The sequence below is a fragment of the Platalea leucorodia genome (genome assembly GCF_965183815.1).
Source record: "Platalea leucorodia genome assembly, chromosome: 9".
Classification (NCBI taxonomy): Eukaryota; Metazoa; Chordata; class Aves; order Pelecaniformes; family Threskiornithidae; genus Platalea; species Platalea leucorodia.
In genome coordinates, this window is record NC_138831.1 from 4,996,802 (window position 1) to 5,006,735 (window position 9,934).

Genomic DNA, 9,934 nt, shown 5'->3' on the forward strand with positions numbered 1-9,934 from the left:
TGCGCTGTGGAACCCTTGCAGACAAAGGAGTGACAAGCTCGCTTCATGCTGTAATGCCTTTGTGGAAGCGTTTCAGAATGACTAAGTTGTGTTTAGTATACACTCTGCTATGGGTTATTTTTCTTCTATCAGCTCGCTCTTCTGCACAGTAACCATATTAAAAGAGTTTGAGGTTTTGATTATAAGCTCCTAAGACTTTAAGATCTTTGGGACAGGGACGTTTGCTCTTATGAAGCACCAACTTCATTTGGTATCATTAGGTGCTATTATAACATGACTGAATAAACAAACAATATTAGGAAAGATCTGTGATGATTCACTACTTGTAAGGGAGACGAAGCGTGCAAAAGGTGGTTTTGGGAAGGACCACTGCTGATTTATATATTGATTGTTTGGAGCGTAAAGTGGGTAACAAGCATTTGTCAGGGAAGCTGTTTGATGGCTTGAGAGCTGGGATAAAAATTCCCATACACTGAGCTGTGTCAAGAAGTATACGTACAGATCAACACGATTTTTCAGATCTGTAATATTTCATTTTCTCATTTCACAAATATTTTTACGGGTTATACTTCTTGCAGGAGCTTGAGGAAAATCAGAGACAAGCGTGTAATGAAAGGGGAAGGGGTAGTACAATGGTTCTATTTGCAATTTGCTGCCAGTAGTCACTGAGAATTTTGTTCTGGTTCTGTTGTGTTTTTTTTTTTCCCTTCAGTTTAACTCCATACAGTTAGGCCCCCTTATTATGTAAGTGGCTGAATTTTAGGTACTCAGCATCACTGAAAAGTGTGGATGATATATACATGAGCATGGTTTTAAAATGCTGTATGTTAGGCAGCTAAGCTTCAAAGTCAAGGCAACACTGACTGAATTGTACTTGGTGGCATCAAAAATGAGTAGAGGTCCGAGGCTAAACTTGTATACAATAAATAAGAGAATAGAAAAACAAGGGTTGTTTATTGTTCTAAAGGATCTGCTTTCTACCCATTTAAAGAAGGTCTGATAGTAGGTAGCTTTAACATTACCTGGAGTTACGGGAAGAAAAAGTCAGTCAGTGAGAACAGTAGCAAATAAATCTGTGATAAACGAGAGTTTGAAATGCGCAGCCTGAAATTTGAGAAGAGCTGGGTGGTGTGATACGTATCAAGATGAAAATAACTGGACCTTATACTTTGTAGGGGGTTTTGAAGATTCAGGACTAGATTCTGCGTGCAGCGTCGCACGGCTGGCAGAACTCACAAGTGATGACTGGGGTTCTCTTATTTCTGCTCTTCCTTGCTAAATCCTCCGATGTGAAGTGACAGCAGAATAATTTCCATTAGGGAAAAAGCTTTGTAATTAACTGTGTCTGTATAATAACTAGGAGGGCAGATTTGTATATTCCCTCAGTCCTGGATTAATCATCACTCCGTTGTGGCAGTGATCTAAACGTGTAGTTTGGTGCTGCGCCGTATGTGTACCCCAAAGCCAGAAGGTGTGGCTGCAAGGGGAAGGTACAGCTAGCTGAAGGCAATATCCAGGAAGACGCTATAACATAGGCTATACGCGTAATCTGCTCGGTACTTTATGCTAAATCTTTGTCGTGGTAACGCAGGCGGCAAATACACAAGTTTGAACAAAACCAGCACAGCTGTACAGAGGTGTTTATCTGAGCGCTCACAGTAGTTCAGGTACATTTGCAGTACCGACAGTGATTTACACAATGCGCAGTGACATCTCAGTGCATATTTCCGGATGATTCAGCCATGGCTAAATGAATATTTGTTCCCTGTGCTCTTCTGGGCTATTTTAGTCAATAAAATTGGATTATGAACAAAGTTTATAATAGATAGTTGAGTTTTGCTTTTGGCATGACATCTCTCAGCTGAAGCTTTCCTCAACAAGAAAATTCTGCTTGCTAAGGCCTTTCGAGACTTGAATTCTTGCTCTTTCTGTGAGCAAAGTCCTCTCTGGGCAGGGTGGCTCAGTCAGCCCTGCGTCCCAAACGCTCATCGGCCAGGAGGGATGGTGGTTGCCATAGTTTGTGCAGGTCTAGAGAGGCCGGGGACTGGCCTAGGCATTGTGTATGGGTCAGAGAAAGCCAGTGCTGATTCAAATTAATTCCACTGTCAATCAAGACACAGAAGATAAATTGGAGAGGGAACCTAGTAAGGGCAACAGGAAGCCCTTTGATAGCTAATAACTATAGAAAAATGGGTGGCAGCGGCCTGAGCTTGGCCCATGCTAAGCTATTTTGAGTTCTTACTGCTCCGTGAGAAACCGCTGGTAACTCAAAAGCAAACAGCCTAGTGGCTGTGGAAATAACTTTTAATGAGGTCACTGCAGACTTCTAACAGTAGGGGCATTCTGAAGAGAAAAGTTGCCATTCCTTCCACTCCTGAAAGGAATAGCTAATGTTGCTTATGAATACAGGACAAAAGCAATTATATGTGGTGTCACAATCAGGATATATATATATATTTATTTATTAACACTTGAGTTTTGAATGTTCTAACATGCTGAGAACCTGGTCGGAAGCTGCAGGTGCTCCTGTTGATTTCATTGTAACTATCTGTTTGGAAAAGACAGTTTCTTTCACAGAATACCTTCTAAAAACAAATACTTCCCTCTTTATGGAGCTGAGGAGTGCTAGAGGTGTCCTGTTTACTGTAGAAACAGGATTGACATTTGCAGTAGGAGTGAGGTTCCTGAGCAAGGAAAAGGGAGACAGTGCTGGGTTTGTCCATAATATATTTAGAACTGTATTTTATTGCCAGAGTTTTGCTAGCAAGTTATATTCGTGACCTTCCTCATAAAATACAGAGAAGTGGAATTTATGGTGTTTGGCAATCGGATAATCTAAGAATGGGCTTAAATACAGCAAAAAAACAGCTGGGCCACCGTTTTTAAGGAGAATTAAGCCTTCAGGTAGTTATGGCTGTGGCAAAGTTTTGGAGTTTCCATCGTGGGAAGTTTTTAAGAACAGTTTAAGTGAATATCACTAGGTTTGATACAGATACAGACAGATCCTGTCCTGGGATGGCACGGATTCAGTCAAGAGTTTTCAGACTTTTCTGTTCTAAGAACTGCTTTTTTTTTTTTTTTTTTAAATTGAAGTGGGAGAGTCTAAGGCCAATTTGATGTGCCAGTCGTCCTAGCGCAGGTTATCCTATGGTGCAAGTTGTAGCAGAATGAGAAAGCGGTGTGCTGAGAAAATACTAGCTCAGTTTGCTATAGGCACCAGGAGAGAGGGAGAGTGCACGTATGCATAGCGGCAGTAAAGTATCGCCCTACAAGTTATCACCTTAGTAATTATTTTTCAGAATCAAATTTATAAGGTGGTTTCTCGACCCATTTTGAAATACTATGCAAGGAGGTTTTTTTAAAGGCTGTTTTTAATAGAACTTTGCACCCTTCTGTTGTAAGCCTTTAAATGGCTGCAGCCTACACCGGCCTTTCTGTGAGTTTGCCTGAAGCACGCTGGCCCATTAAAGACTATTTTATTTAAATACTGGCATATCGTACGCTCTCAGGAACTTTCCTGTGCTTCAAGACTTGTTTTTAAAAAAAAAAAACCAAAACAAAACAGGCAAAGAACACCTCATCTGTGGTGATTCAGTGAGCGGCTCACCCAACCCTCTGTATTAGTTTGGTGCGTGTAATCTACTTCATCGAGTACATCTAACTCTTGCTCCTCGTGGAGGTGATTGTGACAACCCGTGTGGCTGGAGCCCTCACCTACGATGCTGGAAAACTTGTTCACGGTGACACTGGACGTGTCACGCCTAAATGCTTAGGCCACAGAGCTCTAAGATAAAGGGATTGTCCCAGGCATCCCAAGCTCGTTTTGCTGCGTTCTGCGGAGAGAAAAGTGAACCTGTGCAAATCGGGGTGTGCTAGGAGAGTCTCTTACTCTGCTCCCACAGGTTCTGGGATGCTGGGCGCCGCTCAGGCCGCACGGTCTGCGAGGCATCTTCAAAAGCAGAACTTTAAACATCAACAGACTGCTGCTAGCAAAACTGTAGGTGCCTGAATGAGGGTAATGAAGACCTTAAAGCTGTTTCTAAATGTTCTGACAAATTGAAAACTTGAAAAGAACAGAGTCGGATTTAAAGTAGGGTAGATGTAGTCAACCTTCTGTTGGTCCCTGAATTACTGCTCTAAATGCAGTTTATTCCCAGAAGCTATAGACAGTATTCAGATATCCCTCATGACTTTCTTAACCCGTTTCATCCCCTGCTTGGAGGGGAGGAAGAGTAAGAAGAAAATCAAAAGGAGCATAAGCAGCTGCTAGCCTTGTGATTATCATAATAGTTACGTAAGAAACTTAGCTAACCTGCTTAGAACCAGACATGAACAAGGGCTTTTACAGAGGAGGATCCTTTATGGATTTAAATATATTTTAAAAAGGTTCTGAACAAATGGAAATCAAAAACTGCTTAAATTTGTTCCTCAATACGTTTTGTGTGACACTGTTTTCAGCTGCATAATGTTTGAGAACTAGCTCTTTCTCTAGCTTATTTTTAAGAACTGGAAAAGATTTTTCTGCAGACCAATCAAAACTCCTCCCTGAAGAGGGAACGTGTAATCCCGTGATGGTTTTACAATATCCTTGTCACTCCGGAGGGCTGTGAGGGCAGTAAGAGGGCAGGAGGGAAGCACTATATCATCCTTCAAGTGCCCAGAAGCTCTTCCCACCCTGCTCCCAAGGCAGACCCTGCAGCCAGCTCCCTGCCGTGGGACAGAAGGAAAAGGTGCTCTTTTCCAGTGCGCTCTCATGGGGCTTTTTGCTGCTTTTTAAATGAAGCTTGCAGATGTTTTTTACCAGACGGAAGGGGCTGCAGGTTGGGACTGGCTCTGGAGGAAAGGCACAAAGGGGATTAGTGTTTTGAGTCAGGAATGGGTTGGAGCAAAGAAAAATGTGTTGGTTTTTTTTTTTTAATGCTCTTAGTCACCAAAACTGGATTTTGGTGGAAGCACTTTGAGTGCAGCTAAAATGTCTCTGATGAGTGAGGTGATAATATTGTGTTCAGTGAGCTCTAACCTGAACAGCGATTCGGTGGGCAGGGTGTAGTAATAGGATGGTTTTGTCTGTGTGGGGAGAGGAGCAAGTAAGGGATCATCTCCTCCCGAGAGTCCTCATGGGCTCTGCGTGCAGCGGGCCCCAAGGACTCCTCAGCATAAGGAAGCACCAAGGAGCAAAGGTCCAGAGAGGCAGCTGGCATCTGCCTCCGAAATAATCCTTCCTTTGGAGGACCGTGATCCTGGGGATTGTTCAGCATCTCTCAACTTTCAGACATACTTTTTTCCTTCATAAAATAGTCGCTTTTTGGGCTGGGGGTGGGAGTGTGAGAGGCTGATGGATTGTAACAAAGAGAGTAGATGTTTAATGATGCTTCTGAACATGGGATTTTTACCAACTATGTTCCTCTGAAATGTCAGAAATGCATGTGGGAGGGAAGCCCGATTCAAACTTTCAGAGCAGCTTTGTGTCTCAAGTGGAGCTCTGTAGCTGCATCTAGCAAAAAAGGAAAAGTGATGGGCACCCCCGGCGTACAGGCTAGTGCCTCTTTCCTCGACCCCAGAGTCTGCTTTGACCTACAGCTCCTGTTATCACTTCTGCACGTCCTCAGATACGTCCTCTTTTTCCACACAGAATTTGTGGCTGGGTGGTAAAGGCCTAACTTCATCTTTTGTCTGGGATTTCCCAGTGTCTAGCGGTCAGCTCAGCAGGCAAATGGCCATCGGGCTGTGTAATGGTATTCAGTACATCTCGTCAGTCACTGCATGTATAGCAAGTCAGTTGTTAGACAACTGCACATTTGCTGATGGACGACACAACAGAGTCCAGCACATCTGGGGAACACAGAAGTTACAGTGTGAGCGAGAAAAATGGGAGCATTAATTCTGTCCCTCTGTAGAGCTGTTACTGACAGAACTTACCCCTAATTCAGAGAGAGGGTTTTATGCAGGCAGTTCTTGGGGGCAAGAAACGCCTCTGTCTTACCCAGAGCACCAGCCTCTGCTCTGCTCCCGACCGGAGCTTCCAGCTTCACAGGAGTAAAAATCACAAAACCAGCAGTCAGTTTATATTACACATATCACTTCAGGCGCTTCTGCTTTACGATGCTTTTGTCTCCGCCGACTTTCAGCCGGAACGGTATGTTCTTCGCTGTTTTGTAACCAGAGATAACTATGCTTTTGTCACATTCTTGAGTCTCGCTAATGTCCTGCTTCCCACATGCTCTGCAAATGGGAACGGTGCTGTGTTTGTACAGGACGGTTCCTAAATAAGTAGAAACTGGTTTTGCTATCAGATTTTGCTCCCTGTGCACCGTGCACGCTGCATCGCTGCGGATTCCCACTCACCCACACCTCTTGGCTGAAGGCAGCCAAGCACAAAGGCTTGTCGAACCGAACACGGAGGTTATGCTACGAAATACAGAGAGAGGAAAAATACGGGGATTTCTTCCAGAATATGTCGTTTCAAGTCCAGCTCTCAACATAAGGGCTGCAAACGCCTCTGGAAGAGCAGTTTGCTGCGGCTGGCAGCCACCGCTTTTTTTGGCGGTAGCACCCAGAACACCCGCCCCGGCCGGGTCCTTCGCCAGGCCTTGCACGGCAGCGGCTTGGGGGCGAGTCGTTAAGCGCAGAGGCTCGTTGTTTCGAGGCGACAGAAGCCCCTTGTCCCTCAGGCGCTCGATCTGACGCCTCTTTGAGCCGGGAGAGCGAAGGCAGGGCCCGGCACCGGGTCCCGCGGCGGCGGCCGGCCCCAGCGCGGTACCGGGGCGCTGCTGAGGGGAGGCGGCAGCGACGCTGAGGGGGCCCGGGGCCACGCCCCGCCGCCGGCAGCCAGTGGGATCCTGCGAAGGGCCGCGCGGAGGCGTGGCCTCTGAGGGGCGGCCGGCTGCTATTGGAGGAGCGGGAGCGGGGGGGCGGGACCGTCGCTCCGCGGCTCGGTGCGGGCAGCGCTCCTCGGCGACGGCGCGGCGGGGAGCGGAGCGGGGCGGCAGGTGAGGGGCGGCGGGGGCGGCGGCGACCGCGGCGGGGGACGGGTGGGGGCTGCCGCCGCCGTGCCCGGACCCCGGTGGAGCGCTGAGGGCGCGTTGCCGGGGGTCAGCGGCCGGCGGCAGGTGCCGCCCGGGGGCCGCGCTTTGTCTCCGCGTAGGGGGGGGATGGGCGCGGCCCCTCAGGAGCGGCGGGGCCGGGCCGCGGCCCAGCGGGGCCTCCGGTGGGGTGGCACCGGGCTGGTGGCGGGGCGAGGACCGGGGCAGCCCTTCCAGCTGTGCTGGAAGGGCTGCCCCGGTCCTCGCCCCGCGGCTGGGATTGCAATGGTGTAGCCGTGCCTGGGGGAATCGCGTTCTGGGAAACAGCAGCCCTGGGAAGGCTTTGGGAAGCGAGCAGACACGTTGGGATAAAGAGCCAGCGCAAAAGGTGGAAAAAATTACACCCGAGTTCCCAGTGATGCTGGGACAGGGGGTTGTGAAAGAGCGTTCAGCCGGGCGGTGCGGTTGCGGGGCCGGTGCTGGAGCGCGGTGGTCAGGTTTGATGTGGATGCTGTTTTCAAAGGGTGCCGAGAATTTTTTGAACGCAGGGAAGAGGCAGAAGTTACTCAGGGGAGCTCAAGATAACTTTTTTAATCAGCAAAAGGATTGACAGGTGATTTGGATGTCTTCAGGGAGTAGCCCTGTGCCAGGGCTTAAGAGGGCTGGTAGCGAGTGGTGCGGCAGTAAATAATGCCTGAAGCCAGGCAGTGTTTAAAAAAAATAGCATTACGAGTCAGTATCACCGTATTCCTGAAACTTCAGCCTCAGAGGTAGCAATATCTGCCTTCTACAGAAAGCAAAGTTGCTTAATCATTGAACCTGTTTTGCTAACTTACAAATGCATTTAAATTATTAACTTGGGGGAGGCTAACTTGGCTGCCTTCTTCAATCTATTCAACGCTTTTTCCAGTAACAGTAAAAAAAAAAGTTAGAAGGTGGCTTTCTGATAAATACAATACCTTTAACTTTTGGAAGACCATGTGTTCACGTTTTTCCCTCGGCATTGATTTTCCTGTCTGTACTAAAACTGAGTGGTTAAGTCCTGTTGTCCTGGAGATCTCATTTTCCACCTTGAACGCATTCCTTTTGAACAGTTTGCAGCAAGTGTTTGGGCCCCCGAAGCAGGTGTGTTTTCTGTTACATCAGTGCAATTTGAGATCTTTCTTTTTCTCAAATCTAAACTTTCTATGACTGCCGCTTTATCTCAGGGCAGCAATCTGGAACAGGAGTAGTCCTGAGAGAATATCTGGACTGCTGCGGTAGTTACAAAGGAAGGGGCTGCAATCCTGAGTGTTGTAAAACAGCAGGGTCAGTATTTTACTAAACAAGGGCCTTATTCTGTGTAAGGTGGAGTGCTGACTGAGGTCCGCTCATTTCTGGCCTCGCTTTTTGAACAGAGGTCACAGGAGTCCTGTGTTAACGCCTTGTGCATAAAATGCAGAAATCGATGAGCGTTACATTAATGATACATCTGTGTGTGCGACGTCGGGAGCTAAGCCAGTGATGGAGGCATTTGCCCTGATTCAGGAGGAAGCTGATGCACTGAGCTGTTTTGCATTCTAATGGAGAAATTGGTGTTTCCCCTTGATTATTACAAACCGGGCATGGAATTGCATAGGTTTTAATAGGGTCACTTTGAGAGGCCAGGAATATGTAGCAGAGTCCCAGGAGAAGAAAGCAAGCAGGGTATGGGCAGAGAAGAATCTGGGAGGGAAGGTGACCCGGGTAACCTGGTGCTGAGCAGACTATTTCCATGCTCATCCGCACCTGTGTGTAGCAGAACTGGAATCTGCAAGCCAGGGACTTGCCCTGAATTGAGATTTGGCTAGAAAGCATTTAACATAGCGTAGTCATATATGGAATTTTCTCTTTAAATTTCTTCCAACATGTGAAAAGAGTTAGGTTAGTAATACGATTAACAATATTTAATAAGATTAAAATTACCAGCATAACTCTCTTGAGAAAGGTGGGCGCAGACTGTCAGCAGTTGACACTCTTAATCTCTGCTTTCTCCCACGTAACTGCTGTAAAGAGTTTGGGCTCCTAGACTCAGCTTGTTTTTCAGAAAAGAAAAATTCTGTCCTCGTGTGCTGACAACTCAGGTATTGCCTTACCTTTCATGTCCACCAACAGCATCATATTCCCAGCGGGGCCACGGGATGCTCCCATATAAGGGCAGAGGGAATAGCTGACAGAGGGTTGTAAGGAGTGCACAGAGCCGTTCCCTTCGCTTCAGTGCCAGTCTTTGTGTAAAGCAGGGTTGTTTCTGCGAGTGTTGCTGCTGCTGGCACGCTTGGGCTTTCCTGGCAGCGTCAGCAGAGACTGCAAGGACTGAACGAGTCTGGAAAGTATCTGTTGCCGCTGAAGGTGGCCCCTTGTGTCTGGAGAGAGGCTGCCTGCCAAATAAGCTGTGCCAGTTATATGTTGGGTGTGCTCTGAAGGAAGAAGCACGCACCCACCCAGGTTGCCTCTGTGTGGGGTGTGTGCTATCCGGCACCGTCCAACGGGAAAACAAAAGCAACTGTGCTTGCTGTCTTCTGCTGCTGCTATTTGCTTTCTGGAGTGGTTCATTTAACCGGCAGTGTTGGGTACAGGGAGGCACGGTATCTTTTTCAGTCGAAGAAATGCTTTATGCTTTAGGGTCACCTGGGGAGGGAGAACAACGGATGAGGGGATGTTCGGAAGAAGGTGAAGCAGCTGCTTCCCACAAATGCTTGGTATTTTTTGTGGTAAAAGCTCTACCTCTGAATTGGCCAGATTCACGTTATTTCTCTTCCGTCATCTAACTCTCTGTCTCAGTCCTTCCTGCTGCCTCTCAAAGCAAACTCACAAGGACTTCAGTTTCTCCTTCTCCCTGGCAGCCTCTCCATCTGTTCTTTTTTTGTTTGTTTGTAGCTGTTGGGTTTTTTTTC